The sequence below is a fragment of the Pteropus vampyrus genome, unplaced genomic scaffold, assembly GCF_000151845.1.
Source record: "Pteropus vampyrus isolate Shadow unplaced genomic scaffold, Pvam_2.0 Scaffold191, whole genome shotgun sequence".
Classification (NCBI taxonomy): Eukaryota; Metazoa; Chordata; class Mammalia; order Chiroptera; family Pteropodidae; genus Pteropus; species Pteropus vampyrus.
This window is the reverse complement of record NW_011888972.1, coordinates 1,263,785-1,282,508: the sequence shown is the minus strand read 5'-3', so window position 1 is coordinate 1,282,508 and position 18,724 is coordinate 1,263,785. Positions and strand designations below refer to the sequence as shown.

Genomic DNA, 18,724 nt, shown 5'->3' with positions numbered 1-18,724 from the left:
TATGTTCAAACTTCTTAATATGGTCTACGATATTAAGAGTAGCTAACATTTATATGATACTTACCAAATACTGAGAACATTCTAATTTATTTTTATACATTGAATGATTTCCGCTTCAAACCTTTGAGGTAGTTGTAATTATCCTTATTTTACACATGAGGAAACTGAGACGAGGGAGGTTCAATAATTTTCCTAAGGCCACACAGCTGGTAAACTGAAGAAATGGGATTCAAATGCTGGCTGTGTGGCTCCAGCATCTATGGCCTTAAGTCACCTCATGACATTGCCTCCCTACAATACTCTTCATCTTCTGCCATCCTGATGACCTTTGTAGCTTATCATTCTCTCATCACCATCCAAACATTGACATTTTGGTCATATCAAGCTACTCGTTGTTCCCAAAATACACCATATTTACACCTCTGTCACTTTTCACTTGCTATTCTCTCCATGGACCACTCTCATTACTCTCTGCTGAAGGTACTTGGTAAACTCCTGTTAATCAGTTGGTTGGTTTTTTTTTTTTTTTGCCATGCTGTGTTTTGCTAAAGTGGAAATATAATTTTATAATTCCTGGTTTGCCTTTCAGTGAGGCCCCATTACCTCTAAGATATACCCAGCTTTCTCGGTACAGTAGGTAAAACCCTGCCTATCTTTCTGGTATCATTTTATTTTTCCCTTTACGCCTCACATGCCACGTAGACCAAACTACCTGGATTTTCCTAAACACACCATTCTGTTCCATGCCACTGCAATTTTGGCCATGTTCTTCCTCCTGATTAGAATCCCCTATCCACCTGAAAGACTCATACATATACTTCAATATTCAATGCAATCATCTTCTCTGTGGTGAAGCTTTCCCTCCCTTCCCTTCTCTGCCATGCCTCACCCTTCCCTGCCCTCCTTTACTCTCTTTAAGCAGAATTGGCTATTCTATTCTGTGTCACTCATGCACTTTGTACATTACTTCCATTGTAGCATTTATCACACCATCATATGATTTTCTTTTTCACAGCTGTCTCCTTTATTAACCTACTTGAGTGGAATGATAGTATTTTCATTTCTTTAAAATTTACTCTAACTTGTACCTGGCACATAACAGACACTTCCAAAACATGTATTGAATGAATGAATCTTAATAGCCTCAGTGCCTAGCACAGTGTTCAATAAATATTTGAACAGGCATTCAATAAATATTTGTTTAGCCAACAAATAAATGCTTAAACCCTTTTCTCACTGTTACGGTGCTCTCTTTCTATGTATTTCCAACTTTTTCAAACACATCCTTTAGTGGGAGCCACAAGTGTCTCTGAGCCAGCTTGTGCTTCTATTTTACATAGCAAAGGGTTACTTTCAATGGAATAATACTATTACCTAAGGAAACATGGCTAGAGGAGAGGCGCTGTATCACGCTGGGAAGAGCAAAGAAGGGTAGAACATTTACCAGTACCTAACAGACTTGAGTATATATAGAGGTAACTCTTTCCATGGCTAAGTATTTCTGTGGCAATAATTCCAAAACTTGAGTAGCCATGACAATTTTTAGGAAATAATTCTCCATGGGACTCTGCATGTCTTGTGAGTAGAGGACTTGACTGCCTATACTCCAGACTCTTTTCAAGGGTGTTTGCACAGCAAACACACATAGAAGATATAGTATCTCCTTTTAGCAAAAAAGATAGGTTTATTTCCGTCTCATAGAATAAAGATAATCTTTCCTTCTAGAGCAAAGATCAGGCATGCTTACTGCCCATTATAAAATATTTAGTTTCCCTAAACTTGCTGTTTTTCTGTAACACAACTTATTGCATGTGTTTGCATCACTTTGCCCTCTTCATGTCATCCTGTGAGAATTAGGAAATGGGAAACTGACACACATACTAATACTCTGACTACTGGTATTCCTAAGTAATAATAATATCTATAAAAATCATCATCATCATCATCATCATCATCATCATCATCATCATCGTCATCATTGTCATCATCATCCCTGTTTCTGACCCAGGAATTTCATGTTTTCCGCCAGCATTCATGAAAACATGCCAGACTAGCTTGCTAACTTGCAAGCTGAGTAAAATCTCATACCCTTCATAGTTCTTGACAAGAATCACCTAGAGAGCTTGTTTAAAATGTAAGTTCCTGGGTTTTCTCTCAGATTATGATTTAATGGTTCTAGAATTAGGCCCAATACAATGCATTTTTGATAAGTGATTCTGATGTTGGAAGCCCTTAGACCTTCCTTGAGAAGCATTATCTTTAGGATTACGCTTAGGTTTGACTATAGACAGAAGATAGTACTTCCTTCATGGAAAGACATAAAGTAGCATGTGAGCTCCTTTGGCAGTTTTTTTTTTGGTTCAAAAGAAACTGTTAAAATAGAATATACCTCCTCTCTATATGCAATACATGAGAGATAGTTATACACTGGCTAGAGTAAAAATGAAAGAAATAGATACGCCAGAATAAACTCATATTTTTTTCACTAGACTCAATTGCTTAATCACTGTGTAAATTGAACTTTTCTTTCTCCTCTGAGAAAAAGTGAGAAGTGATTCTTACATTCACATTTAACTATTTATTAGACTGGTTCCTCTAGCCTGAGTTTCAACAAATATTTGTTGAATACCTATTATGTGTTGAGCACTGTTCCAGGTTTCAGAAATACAGTAATGAATGAGACAAAAGTCCTTGCTTTTGTGGAGTTCATATTCTAGTGGAAGGACACAGATACTAACCCCACAAATATCTCACATATTTTCAGATGACGAAGAAACTAAAACCAAGTAATGAGATAGAAAAGACTTGGTAAATATTGAAGGACATTTTAGCTATAGTTGTCAGAGAAGGACTTTCTGAGAAAGTAACATTTGAGTTGAGATAATATTAAAGGAGAACTCATAGCTCAAGCTGCCAGCCTGCCTGCTAGACACCTGCCCATTTGTAGGAACTGAAGAAACATGAAGACTCTTTAGCCTTCACAATCAGCCTCTTTCAGCTCCTGCCAAGCCTGAAAATACATAAGGAGCTTCTTCTCACTGGTGGCTGTAGTTCAGAATTAGACTGCTTCTCTAAGGACATGATCTGATATGTCTGAGGAAATCCTTACCTTAAAGAACTTGGCTTCCTTCATTTGATACATATTTAAGGAATACATACCTATATCAAGAATTATTCTAGGCACTGGGGATATAGCAATGAATAAGAGAGACCCCAAACTCTTTTGGAGCTTCTAGTAGCTTCTATGGCATTTGCTAATTTGAACTCTGCCACCCTCACCAACTTAGACCTTACCTAATCTGTCTCCCTAGGTTAAAAAAGGAACTGGATCATGTCATAATTTCCAACTGTGGGCTTGGATCCTCCTCAAACCAGACCAATCCCTGGAATCCAGAAACTTCTACTCAAATTTCTATGTTTATTACCACTATGAAAATTCTACTGTTCCTGGTCCCCTGACTCGAAATTGGCTCTCAAAACCAGTGCAAATAAGATCTTAATTAACCCCATCCTCTTGGACCCTGAGACTTGGACTTTTAGTCATCTCCCTTCTTCATGTTGGACCCTGTACTCCAGAGGTTCCCTTCTCCTGTCACTGCCTGCCAATCTACTCTGTCCTTTCTACTTGTCAAGGTCCCAGAATGTCTGTTGCTGTGGTTATGACACCGAGTCCAGAAGTGCTTCTAGCTTGCTTACTCATTGCCTGATGATCAAAGCTAAATGAAAACAAAGACAATGGAGGCAGCAGTGTCTGCATCAGCAGCTCCTCTCCAGTGAAGGTTCCTTCTAACCAGGGAGAGGTTGCTCTGGCAACCAAACTTCCCATGTCTAACTTACTCTAATCCCTTTCTTATCAACTTTTATTACACTTGAATGAGTTTTCTTTCCTGAGACAAGTTTCTCAACCATTTTTATAACCTGCTTTATGGTACCAATTAGCCTTTTCTTAAAGGAAAAAATCTTTTTTTTTTCCCCTGAATGCTTTTCAGCAATTATTTCAGTGCTTATTATATGTAAGGCAGAATGCTAGATCTTGGTGGCAGATACAAAGATGGAAATAAATTTATGATGTATGAGAAAGAACACTGCATTTGGAATCAGAATACCTGGTATTGTTAAATAACTTTTTAAATTTATAGGAGTCATACAAACTCATGATCAAAACTTAAAACAGTACAGAGAAGTAAAAAATAAAAGTACTCTCCTTTCATTCCCATTTTTCACATATAGTAATATTTTTGTGTGTTCAAGTAATTTTCTGTACATATATAAGCATATATGTATTTCTTCTTTTCCCTCACAAATGGGATTATACTGTCCATAAAATCCTGCTATTTATTGAACATTTCTCTATTACATTGTTTGTAATTGCATAGTATTACATTGTATGGATATACAGTCCCCTACTAATGCCCATTTATTTGTTTGAATTGTTTTATTACAATGAATTTGCAATAAACATCCTGGTACACATATTTTGGTAGAAGTCATAGTATTTAGGTTAAATTCCTAGATGTGAAACTGTTGGATTATAGGTGTGCACATTTAAAAATGTGACCCTATACTGCCAAATTGCTACTTAAAAATAATTATATCAATCTACTGTTTTGACAACAGTAAATAAAAGTGTCTTTTTTCCCAGGAAAACCTGGTTTTGAATTTTGTTACTTTCTAGTAGTGTGACTTTGGATAAACTTAACTTGGTTAAATTTCCATGTTTTCTATGTAGAATACAAAAAGATTAAATGGACTGGAACATTAATATGGGGCCACTAATAGTGCTTGTTTCTACCAGACAGAAGGAGATAACTCATAATTCACAAAGCATTGGATAGAGTACTTAGGAAGGTCTTATCTAGGCAATGGGAAATAATTACACCGAGATTGAGTACTATTCTAGACTTACATAAAAAATAAAAGCAAGACCTCTAGGAGTCAAACTTTTTCCAAATAACAACTGCATCCCAGAGCAAACTTCAAGAACATTTACAGGAATACAAATATATGCAGCATCCAACAAGGTGAAATTCAAAATCTGGCATCCAATCAAAACTTACTGAGCACGCAAATAAGCAAGAAAACAACCCATAATGAGGAGAATAATCAGTTGATTGAAACCATCCCAGAACTGATACATATGTTACAATTAACAGAGAAGGACATATGAAAAAATTATTATAACTATTATTACATATGATCAAAGAATTTACTAGAGATATGGAAGATTTTTTTAAAAAGACCCAAATTGAACTTCAAGAGATGAAAACTACAATGTATGAGATTAAAACTACATTGGATGGATTAACAATAAATTAGACACTGGAGGAAAAAAGATTAGTAAACTTGAAGGCACAACAATAGAAATCATCTAAAATTAAATACATCGAGAAAAGAGAATTTAAAAAGTTAAAAGAGAAAGAGTGAGCTCTAGGACAACTTTAAGCAATATAATACATATATAACTGGAGTTCTTGAAAGGGAAGGATGGGCCCAGAAAATTTTTGAAAAAATAATGGCCAAAATTTTCCAAATTTGATGGAAAATATAAACCCCCAGATTCAGAAGCTCAAAGAGCCTTAAGAAATATGAAATATACCAATGCACTAGTCAACTTTCTCAAAACAAGTGATAAAGAGAAAATATTAAAAGCAGCCAGATGGGAAAAAATAAATACATTAAATGCAGAAAAAAATGTTAACGGCCAAAGGTAAAAAAGACACATTACATTTAAAGGAACAAACAATGAAAACAGACTTTTTATCATAAATATGCAAGCAAGTAGATAGTCAAGTAACATCTTTTAAGGACTGAAAGAAAAGAAATCTGTCAATCTAGAAATCTTTGTCCAATAAAAATATCTTTCCAAAGTGAAGATGAGGTAGCCTTTTCAGACATACAAATGTCAAACTAATTCATAACTGACTTGCACTGTAAGAAATATTTTTTAAAATATTTTAGGAAGAAGGAAAATGGTATGAAGTAGAAATATAGAATGAACCAAATGGAATGAACCACAAGGGATGAATAGCATAGAAAATAGTAATTACATGGATTAATATATAATATTTTTCTTATGATTTAATTCTAGTGAAAAGATAATTCAGCAAACAAAAATAAAAATAATGTATTGAGGGATTTATAATATACTTAAAAGTAAAATGTATAACAATAACACAAAGGCCAAAAGGAGAGAAATAAAAATATATTATTTTAAGGTTCTTATACTATCTGTGAGGTAGTATAACATCACTTAAAGGTTGATTGTGATAAGTTAAAGAAGTACACTATAAACTCTAAAACAACCTATAAAGTAACAAAACAAAGAGTTCTAGCTAATAAGCAAACTAGCAAAAGAGGTAAAATGGAATCATAAAAAATAGTCCAAAAGAAGGCAGGAAAAAACGTAGGAACAAAAACTAAATGGAACAAATAGAAAATAAGATGCTAGATTTAAGGCTAACTGTCTCGGTATTCATTCACATTATATGTAAATGGTTGAAGCACTCTAATAACAAGGCAGAGAAAGATTGGATAAAGTAGCAAAACCCAATCATGATTACTATTTTTAATATCGATTTTTTCTAAACAGTGCTATTCTTTATTATATTTTTGACATGTTTAAAATGATTGCTTATTATGATTTTTTATTATTATTTTTAACTTTTAGGGCTCTCATTTATTTTTTATAAACTCGTTTGTGGTAAGAACACAACATGAAATCTAATTTCTTAACAAAATTTTTGACAAATAAAAGTATATATTTAAGGTATGCAACACGATGATTTGATGTATATATACATTGTGAAATGATCACAATCAACCTAATTAATAGCTCTATCACATTGCAAAGTTACTTTTTTGATGATGAGAACACTTAGTATTTACTCTTTTAGCAAATTTCAAGTATACATTATTATTAACTATAGTCACCATGCTATACATTAGATGCCCAGAACATATTTATCTTATACCTGAAACTGTACCCTTTGACCAACATCTCCCCATTTCCCCCTCCCCCAGCTCCTGCCAACCAACATTCTACTCTCTGCTTCTATTAGTTTGACTTTTTCAGATTCGACATATAAGTGGAAAAAGAAAGACTATTTGTATTTCTGTGTCTGGCTTATTTCACTTAGCATAGTGTCCTCCAGTTCATCCATGTTGTTGCAAATGGCAGGGTTTCCTTCTTTCTATGGCTTAATACTATTCCATTATATATAAAACATTTTCTCTATCAGCTCATCTACTGACAAACACAATGTTGTTTCCATGTCATGGCTATTGTGAATAATGCTATAATGAACACGGGAGAGCAAATTTATCTTCAAGAGAGTGGTTTTATTTCTTTTGGATGTACACCTAGAAGTGGAATTGCTGAGTCATATGGTAGCTCTATTTTTAATTTCTTGAGGAATTTCCATACTGTTTTTCTATCATGGCTGTACCAATTTACATTTCCACCAACAGTGTACAAAGGTTCCCTTTTATCCACATCTTCACCAACACTTGCTAATATTTTGTCTTTTTGATAATAGTTACCCTAACAGATCTGCAGTGATATCTCATTGGCGATTTGATTTACATTTCCCTGATGATTAGTGATGTTGAACATCTTTCCCTGTCTTTTGGCAATCTGTATGTCCTCTTCACAGAAATGTCTATTCAAATCTTCTACCAATTTTTTAAATTGGATTGATTATTTTTTTGTGTTAAGTTGTAGGAATTTCTTATATATCTTGGATATATACCCCTTATCAGATATATGATTTGCAAATATTTTCTCCTATTCTGTAAGTTGCCTTTTCATTTTGTTTTGCTGTACAGAAGCTTCTTAGTTTGATATAGTCCCACTTGATTATTTTTGCTTTTTTTTTTGCCTGTGCTTTTGATGCTATTACCAAAAAATCAGTTCCAAGACCAATGTCAAAGAGCTTTCCCCTATGTTTTCTTCTAGGAGTTTTATGGTTTCAAGTCTTATATTTAAGTCTTTATCCATTTTAAGTTAATTTTTGTATATGCTGTAAGGTAAGGGTCTAATTTCATTCTTTGGCATGTAGATATTGTTTTCCCAGTACCATCTATTGAAGAGACCTACCCTTTCCTCATTGTATATTGTTGGCACTCTTGTCAAAGTGTAGTTGACCATATATATGTGTGGGTTTATTTATGGGCTCTTAATTCTGTTCTATTGGTCTATGTGTCTGTTTTTAAGCTAGTGCAATACCGTTTTGATTATTATAGCTTTGTAGTATAATTTGAAGTCAGAAATATGATGCTTTCATCTTTGTTCTTCTTTATCAAGATTGCTTTGGCTACCTATGGTCTTTTGTAATTCCATCCAAATTTTTGGATTGTTTTTTCTATTTCCGTGAAAAATACCATTAGAATTTTGATAGGGACTGTATTGACTCTGAAGGCATCGATATCAGAAAGGAAAAAGTGAAATTCTCTCTATTTGCACATGATGTTATCTTACATATAGAAACCCAAACACTCCACCAAAAAAAAAAAAAAACTGTTAGAACCAACGGATGAATTAAGTAAACTTGCAGGATACAAAATCAACATACAATAATCAGTTGTATTTTTATACACTAATGAAGAACTATTGGAAAAAGAAATTAAGAAAAAAAATCCCATTTACAATAGCATCAAAAAGAATAAAATACTTAGGAATATATTTAACCAAGGAAGTGAAAGATATGTACACTGAAAATTATAAGATATTGATGAAAAAATTGAAGAAGACACAAATTAATGGAAAGATATCCTATCTTTGTGGATTGAAAGAATTAATATTGTGATAACTTTTTTGATGTGCCAATTTGGCTAAGTTATAGTCTACAGTTATTTGAACACTAGTGTAGATGTTGCAGTGAAGATATTTTGCAAGTGAAACTAAAACCCCTAATCAGTTGATTTCAAGTAAGGGAATTTTTCCTGGATTATCTGGATAGACCTAACTGAATTCATTGAAAGAGCACAAAAGCAGACCTGAGATTTCTCTGGGATTGAGAACAATTTCCACCTGTGGATCACACCTTTGGCTGGTATGACTGTAGAGTTCCATCATGCTCATGATCTTCCTGACAAGTTTCAGTCTGTGCCAATGGTTCTAATCTTCCTGCAATCTTCCTGTTCTGACTGCCTACCCTATGAATTTTGGATCTGCTTAGTCAGTCCTTACATAACTTCACAATTGTATCACCAGTTCTTTGTTCTCTCTCTCTCTCCCTCTCTTCTTCTCCCTCTCCCTCTCTCCACATCCCCACGGACATACACATGCATACGTTCTACTGGTTCTGCTTTCTAATGTCAGTCACCCCAAGTTTCCCAAATCATCCCTCAGTTTGAGTGTACACAGTTGTATCATTTTTATGATCCTATCTCCTACCTTTCCCCAACTTCTGAAATCCTTCCACTATGCTCCCTGGAATTTGTGGACAATCATCACTAAATTCCCTTCATCTTCTCACTTAACTGAAATAAAACTCTTTTCTAAGGTCTTTATTCTCCCTGAAATCCTCTTAAATGGTGCTGTCTTCTCACCCATACCTCTGTCATCACAATACCTGGAGATAGAGGAGATGTCCTTCACATTGTCACTTCTAGGACATTCTCTTTCCTTTGATATAATCTCATGTCATCAGATTATATCACCCACTATCTGACCTCAGGACACTGACCCCTGGATCATTCACACTTAGTCCTTGAAGATTTTAGCATCTGACTCACTGTTGTTCCCTCTAACACTATTCCTGTCATAATTCTTGGTTATTTCGGTATTCATATAAATGACCTTTATAATAGTCTGTGCTCTCAGTTCCTTGACTTCTCCTTTAATGATCTTATCCTCAACCCTACTTTATGCGCTAACCCACATGGCCATACCATTGACCTTATAATTACTAAAAATCTACTATTTTTCTTTTAATTCAAGCATCTCATTTTTCAACTGCCACCTCCTTTTTTCTAACTCATTCTTTATTATTCTCCCACTCTAACAATACTTTGGCCCTACGCATCGAATCTACTATTCATTCTTCTTTATGTCCTCATTTTCCTCCCTACTCAGGATAAATTCCGTGGTCAATCATTATAGTAATGCTTCTACATATGCTCTCAATTCTTTTACCCCTCTCTTACTTCTTATTCAAATGGCTAAACTTCAAGTCTGGTTAAATCCAACTCTCCACCTATTATGCAACTGCATAATTGAATTTGGAAAAAACACACAATCATGCTGACCATTCTCATTTTATGTTCATGAGAAATATTGGTCTGTAATTTTCTTTCCATGTAGTATCTTTGCTTGGCTTTGGTATTAGGGTAACACTGACCTCATATTATAAGTTGGGAAATTCTCACCCCTCTTTTATTTTTTGGAAGAGATTGTATGTGTTCGATATTATTTTTTTCCTTAAAAGTTTAATAGAATTTGTGAGTGAAACCATCTGGACCTGGAAGGATTTTAATACAAATTAAATTTCCATAACAGATATTAGACTATTCAGGTTATCTACTTATTTTTAAATGCATTTGATAATTTGTATCTTTCAAGAAATTGGTCCATTTTATCTAAGGAGTCATTTTATGGACCTAAAGTTGTTTGTAGTATTTCTTCATTATAATGTCTGAAAAGCCAGCCACCATTAAAATGGCAAAGCACAGAGTTATTGCCAATAATCTTAAAAAAACAAAATGGAATAATAAAAATTATTTTAACAGTCCAAAGGAAGGCAGAGAAAGAGGAAAGAGGAAACAAAACTCAGATGGAGCAAATAGAAAACAAATAGCAAGATGACAGATTTAAATCTATGCATATATAAAATTACATTAAATAAAAAGGACCTCAACATGAGTGAAAAGGCAGAGATTGACAAATTGGATTTTAAAAAAGCAATATTTGCTGCCTATAAGAAACACACTTTTAAGTATAAAAATATGAATAGATTATAAACAAAAACACAGAAAAAAGTATACCATGGTGACCCTAATCAAAAGGTTTATGGTGTATCTATTAATATCAGATAAAAATAGATTTTAAAGCAAAAGATATTACTAAGAATAATGAAGTTTATTTTATAATGACAAAGGGTTCAAGTCATCAAGAAATAACATTCCTAAATGTTTATGCATCTAATAAAAGAGCTTCAAAATACATGAAGCAAAAAATGTTAGAACTACAAAGAGAAATAGACAATTCCATGACTTTGTTTAGAGATTTTAATACCCCTTCCTCAACATTGAGATAAGTGAAAAATCAGTAAGGGTATAGAAAATTTAAGGAACACTATAAACCAGCTTTACCTAATTGATACTTATAGAACACTCCACCCAATGACATAAGAATACTCATTTTTTTCAAGTGTACATGGAACATTCATCAAGCCAGACATATTCAAGGCAATAACAGAAACCTTAAGAAAACTTAAAAGATTCAATTCATACAAAATATGTGCTCTTACCACAATGAAATTAAATTAGAAATCAATAACAAAGACATCTGGAGAAACTTCCAAATACTTGAAAACAAAATAACACCTTTCTAAATATTCCATGAGTCAAAAAATAAATCTGAAGAGTAATTAAAATATATTTTAATCTTAATGAAAATGAAAACAGAACGTATGAGAATTTGTGGAATAGTATTAAAGCAGTAAGAATGAGGAAATTTATAGTACTAAAACACTTCTATTAGAAAAGAACAAACAAACATGACAGAGACTCATAGACATGGACTATGGATTAGTGGTTATCAGAGGAAAGGAGAGGAGAGGGTAGACAAAGGTAGAAGGGGTCAAATATTTGCTGATGGAAAGAAATCTAACTTTGAGTGGTGAATACCCAATGCAATATATATATATATGACATACTATTGAACTGTATACTTGAAACATTTAATATATTAATCAATGCCACCCCGATAATTTTTAATTAAAAAGAGCAAAAGTTCTAAAATCAATGACCTCAGCTTCAACTTTAAGAAACTAGAAAAAGAAGAGCAAATTAAACCCAAAATAAGCAGAAGAAAGGAAATCATAAAAAATATCTGAGTGAAAATCAATTGCAGAAAACAGGGAAACAATAAAGAAAAATCAATGAAACTAAAAGCTAGTTCTTTGAAAAGATCAATAAAATTGATAAATGTCTAAGCAGACTGATAAAGAAAACAAAGCGAGGGAAGGGGGAGATAGGGGAAAAATTTAAATCATTTTTTCAATTAAAAATTAATTAATTAATTAATTAAAAGAGAAAACATTCATTTACTAATATCAGAAATAAGAGAGGTAACATCATACAGATGCCCCAAAATGTTAAAATAATAATGGAGTATTATGAACAACTGTATGCCCATAAATTTGACAATTTAGATGAAATGGATAAAATCATTGAAAAAAACAAACTGCTAAAGCTCATATAAGGAAAATTAGATAACCTGAATAGCCCCACATTAATGAAATTGAATTGGTAGTTAAAAACCTTCCTACAAAAGAATTTTAACAAAAAGGAAAATTAATAAAAAAAAAAAAGAAAGAAAAGAGTTTTTAAAAAGATAGAAAACCTTCCCACAAAAAAATACCGGAACTCAAATGATTTCACTGGTGAATTCTACCAAAACTTTCAGGAAGAAACAATAAAAATTCTATACTATTTCCCAGCTTATAACAACTGATAACAAAATATTTTCTAAGAGACCAACATTACCTTTATACAAAAGTTTTCTAAAAAAATTTTAGTAAATTGAATCCAACAATATCAATATATAAAGAGGCTAATAATATATAATGATGAAGTTGCATTTATCCTAGGAGGACAGAGATGGTTTAACATTTCAAAATCAGTCAATGTATTTCATTACATTAACACACTAAAAAGGAAAAAACATATGGTCATTTTAACAAATACAAAAAAAAAAAAACACTTGAAAAAATTCAATATCCATTTCTGATAAAAATTCCCAGCAAAGCATGAAGAAAAGGGAGCTTCCCTCAACCTCATGAAAAGTATCTACAAAATACCTACAGCTAGTATCACAGTTATTGATGAAAGATCAAGAATGGGAAAAAGAATGACCACTTTACCCTTCTATTCAACATTATACTAGACATTCTAGCCAGTGCGATCAGGCAAGACAGAGAAATAAAAGACATCAGTCTACAGCCATGCCATCCTGAACAAGACCGATCCCGTCTGATCTCGGAAGCTAAGCCAGAGTCAGGCCTGGTTAGTACTTGAATGGGAGACCACTTAGGAAGTCCAAGTGCTGTAGGCGTAAAAAATAAAAAATAAGGGATCGTAAACTGACAAGGTCCTTGCAATTTATGAGGTCAACCAGGGGTTGCCTCGCCTTAAAAAAAAATGAAATAAAAGACATTGATTGGAAAGGAAAAAGTAAGATTGTCTTTATTCACAGACATAATCATCTAAGTATAAATTCTGATGGGACTTTCAGAAAATCTCCTTAAACAATTAAGTGTGTTTATCAAGACTGCAAGGTACAAGATCAATATATTAAAATTATGTCTCTATATACTAGCAGTGAAAAATTGATAATCTAAATTAAGAAAGCAATACCATTTTCAATAGCAACAAAATACTTACTGATAACCAATTCAATAACTAATCCAAAATACTTAGAGATAAATCTGACAAAAGATGAGATAGATCTGAACTCTGAAAACTACAGAACATTTCTAGGAGAAACTGAAGAAGACCCAGATAATTGGGGAGATATATGTTAATGGGACAGAAGACTCAACATTAAGATGTAAACTCTCTCTAAATTAATTGATAGATTTAAATGCAATCCCAATCAAAATCCTTGAAAGCTCTTGTGGAAATTGAGAAGCTGATTCTAAACTTTATATGGAAATGCGAAGAACGTACAATACCTAAACCAACTTTGAAGAAGAAAAAAGTTGTAGGGCTAATATTGCCTGACTCAAGACTTCTTTTAAAGCTATAGTAATATAAACATAGTGCTATTTGTGCAAAATAGATAAATAAATCAATGGAACAAGATCAAAAGTCTAGATATAGACTTAAACATATATGGACAACCATTTTTTGACAAAGGTTGAATAGGCAATTTAATGAAGAAAGAATAATCTTTTCAATAAATAATGTTAGAACAATTGGATGGATATCTTTATGCAAAAAAAAAATTCCATCCCTACCTTGCACCTATAAAAAGATTAACTCAAAATGGATCATAGATAGACCTACATATAAAACTTCTAAAACAGAAAAAAAAACCTTTGTGAAACTGGGTTGAGCAAAAATTTCTTAGATATGACACCAAAAACAAAATTCATGAAAAAATTAATAAATTGGACTTGATAAAAAGGGAAAACTTCTGTTCTTCAAAAGACATGGCAAAGAAAATGGGAAGACAGCCCACAGAATGAGAGAACATATGGGCAAAGCTTATATCTGATAAAGGATTTGTACCCAGAATATATAAAGAACCATTAAATCTTATCACTAAGAAATGAACAACCCAATTAAAAATGTACAAAAGACATGAACAGACTTTTTACCAAAGAAAATATGTGGATAGCAATAAAGCATATGAAAAGATGCTCAACATCATTAGTCATTGGAGAAATGTAAATAAAACTGTAATGAGATACACACTATTAGAATGGCTAAAGTTAAAATTCTGACCATACCAAGAGTTGGCAAGAATGTGGAGAAACTGGAATTCTGAAGGTAAGTGATACAACTATTTTGGAAAACAGTTTGGCAGGTTCGTAAAAAGTTAAACATACATTTGCCACTCTTAAGTTTTTACCCAAGCGAAATTAAAGCATGTGTCAAAATAAATACTTGTACATGAATATTCATAGCAGCTTTATTTGTACTGGCCAATAATTGAAAACAACTCAAATGTCCTTCAATTAGGGAATAGATAAACAAACTATGATATGTCCATACAATAGAATACCTCTCCAGATTAAAAAGAAATAAACTATCCCATATGATTCCATTTATGTAAAACTCTAAGAAGTGCAAGCTGTTGTATAATGACAGAAATTAGATCAGTAGTTGTCTTGAGACAAATGTGAATGGAGAGGGATTACAAAGGAGCATGAGGAAACTTTGAAGGGTGATGTATATGTTCTATACCTTAATCATGGTGGTGTGTATATATGTCAAATCTTATTAAATTGTATACTTTAAATATGTGCAATTTTGTTATATGGCAATTATATCTAAACAAAGCTGTTAAATAATCCCAACAGGATTTTTTTAGATGTAAACAAGCTTATTCTAAAATTTATATAGAAAGGCACAAGACCTAGATTAACTAAAGCAATTTTGAAAAAGAAGAATAAAATGGAAGGAATCACTCTACTCAGTATTAAGGCCTACTAAATAGCCACAATAATCAAAATAGTGTCATAATGGAAGAATTGACACATATATCCATAGAAGAGAATAAAGAACCTAGAAATAGAGCCACTTAAATATACCCAACTGATTTTTGACAAAGAGACAAAAACAATTCAGTTGAGGAAGCATAATCTTTTTTCACAAATGATGCTAGGGCAGTTAATTTTCCATAGACAGGAAAATTAACCTCTATCTAAACCTCATAACTTTTACAAAATTAGCTCAAGGTAGATCACAAGCTTAAATGTAAAATGTAAAATTAAATTTTATTAATTTAACTAATTAAAACTAATTCCTACAAAATTGGGGGGAGGATAGAGAAAAATCTCCAGAATATATGACTAGTTAGAGTCCTTAGACTTTACACTGAAAGCATGATCTGTAAAAGGAAAGATTTATAATTTGGACTTTATCGAAGTTAGAGAAAAATATTTGCTCTGTGAAAAACTGTGTTGAGGATGAAAACACAAGCTACGGACTGGGAGAAAATATTTGCAAATCACATATTTGATAAAAAGACTCGTATCTTGAATATATAAAGAACTCTCAAAACTTAACAGTAAAAAAAATCCAATTAGAAAATGGTTAAAAGACATACAGATGGCAAATAAGCTCATGAAAGTATGTCAATATCACTAGCCATTAGGACAATAAAAATTGTTTGTATGAGAGATCACTACACACCTATCAGAATGGCTAAAATTTAAAAAAATGTGACAATACCAAATGCTGACGAGTATTCAGAGAAACTGGGTTACCCATATGTTGCTGGTAGAAATATAAAATGGTAGAATTCACTCTAGAAAACAGTTTGGCATTTCTTATAAAACTGAACATGTGAGTACAATACAACCCAGCAATTGCACTCTTGGGCAATTTATTTCCCAGAGAAATGAAATTTATATTTACACAAAAGTCTGTACATGGCATGGCGACTATAGTTACCAATGCTATATTATGTATTCGCAAGTTGCTAGGAAAGTAGATCTTAGAAGTTCTCATCATAAGAAAATAATAATAACTATGAACTATGTGTGGTGATGGATGTGAAGTAAACTTATTATGGTAATAATTTTGCAATCATACATATATCAAGTCATTATGTTGTCTACTAAAAGCTAATACAATTTTCGTCAATTTTATCTCAGTTAAAAAAAAACCTTGTACATGAAAGTTCACAGAAGCTTTATTTATAACAGAAACTGGAAACAACTCAGCCTTCAACATCCAGAGAGCATTCACGTGAAAAATTAAACAAACTGTGATAATCCATACTATGGAATACTATTCAGCAATAAAAAGGAGTGAACTATTGATACAAACAACAATTTGGGCAAATCTCCAGTAATTATCCTCAGTGAAAAGCCAACTCCACAAGGTTACATGCTTTCTGATTTCATTTATATAATATTCTTTAAACGACAAAATATGGAGAACAGATTTGTGATTGCCAGGGATTTTGGATGGGTTGGGGAGGGTGTTTGTGGAGAAGATGGGGTGTATAATTTTAATGGGGCATCATGAGAGATCCTTGCAGTGATGGAAATGTTCTTTATCTTGACTTCAGTGGCAGATGCAAGTACCTACACATGTGATAAAATTGCATAGAAGTAAATAGAGAAGCATACACACACACACGACTAAATCCAAGTAAAACTGGTATATCTGAATAAATTTGCTCTTTCCACCACATCTGCAGTTACTTCCTCCACTGAAGTCTTGAACCCCTCAAAATCATCCATGAAGGTTGGAATCAACTTCCTCTGAACTCCTGTTAATGTTCATATTTTGACCTCTTCCCATGAATCATTAGTGTTCTTAATGGCATCTAGAATGGGGAATCCTTTCCAGGAGGCTCCAGCCTTATAAAGTGTGTTTCTTAGATAATAAGACTCGAAATCACTCCTTCATCCTTGGGCTACAGAATGGATGCTGTGTTAGCGGGCATGAAAACAACATTTATCTCGTTGTCTATCATCAAAAGAGCTCTTGGGTGGCCAGGTGCCTTGTCAAAGAGCAGTCATATTTTGAAAGGAATCTTTTTTCCTGAGCAGTATGTCTCAACAGTAGGCTTACATATTGAATATACCATTTTGTAAACATATGTTTACAAAACATATCACCCAGGCATTAATGTTTCATTTATAGAGCACAGGCAAGTAGCTTTAGCATAATTCTTAAGGGCCCTAGGATTTTCAGAATGGTAAATGAGCACTGGCTTCAATTTAAAGTCACCAGCTGCACTGGCCCCTGAGAAGAGTCGGCCTGTCCTTTGAAGCTTTGAAGGCAGGCATTGACTCTCCTCTGTAGCTGTCAAGGTCCTGGATGGCATCTACTGCCAATGTAAGGCTGTTTTGCCTCTATTGTAAGTCTGTTCTTTAGTGTAGCCACCTCCATTCTTAGCTAGATCTTCTGGATAACTTGCTGCAGCTGCTACATCACTTGCTGCTTCATCTTGCACTTTTATGTTATGGAGACGGCTTCTTTCCTTAAACCTCTGCCAGCTTCAAACTTTCCTTCTGCAGCTTCCTCACCTCTCCAGCCCTCACAGAATTGAAGAGAGTTAGGTCCTCGCTCTGGATTAGGCTTTGGCTTAAGGGAGTGTTGTGGCTGGTTTGATCTATCCAAACCATTAAAATTTTCTCCATATCAGCAATGAGACTGTTTTACTTTCTTCTCAACTGTGTGTTCACTGAAATAGCACTTTTAATTTCCTTCAAGAACTTTCCCTTTGCATTCACAAGAAGCCCAGTTTTTGGCCTGTCTCAACTTTTGGCATACCTTCCTCACTAAGCCTAATTGGTGAGTTCAAGTGAGAAATGTGTGACTTTTCCTTCCATTTGAACACTTAGAGGCCATTGTAGAGTTATTAATTGGCCTAATTGCAATAGTATTGTGTTTCAGGGAATGGGGAGGCCCAATGAGAGGGAGTAAGCTGGAAATGACCAGTTGGTGAAGCAGTCAGCATGCACGCATTTATGATTTAAGTTCACCATCTCATGGGGGTGCAGTTCATGGAGCCCCAAACAATAACAATAATAACATCAAATATCACTGATCACAGATCTCCATAACAAATATAATAATGATGAAAAAGTTTGAGATATTGTTACAATTAGCAAAATGTGGCACAGCAACACAAAGTAAGCAAATACTGTTGTAAAATGGTACTGATAGACTCGTTTATGCAGGGTTTCCATAAACTTTCAATTTGTAAAACCTCAATATATGTGAAGCACAATAAAATCAGGTGTTCCTGTAATCTCCTGAGTCTCTATTTTCTGTTGCTATAATTTTCTTATTTAGTTTTTTTTTTTTATTTTCA

General features: G+C 33.4%; 1 pseudogene; it reads left to right on the top strand.

Moving 5' to 3' along the window:
• The first annotated feature begins 13,156 nt into the window (after positions 1–13,156).
• On the top strand, positions 13,157–13,276 carry LOC111746498 (annotated as a pseudogene).
• Positions 13,277–18,724: the final 5,448 nt, after the last annotated feature.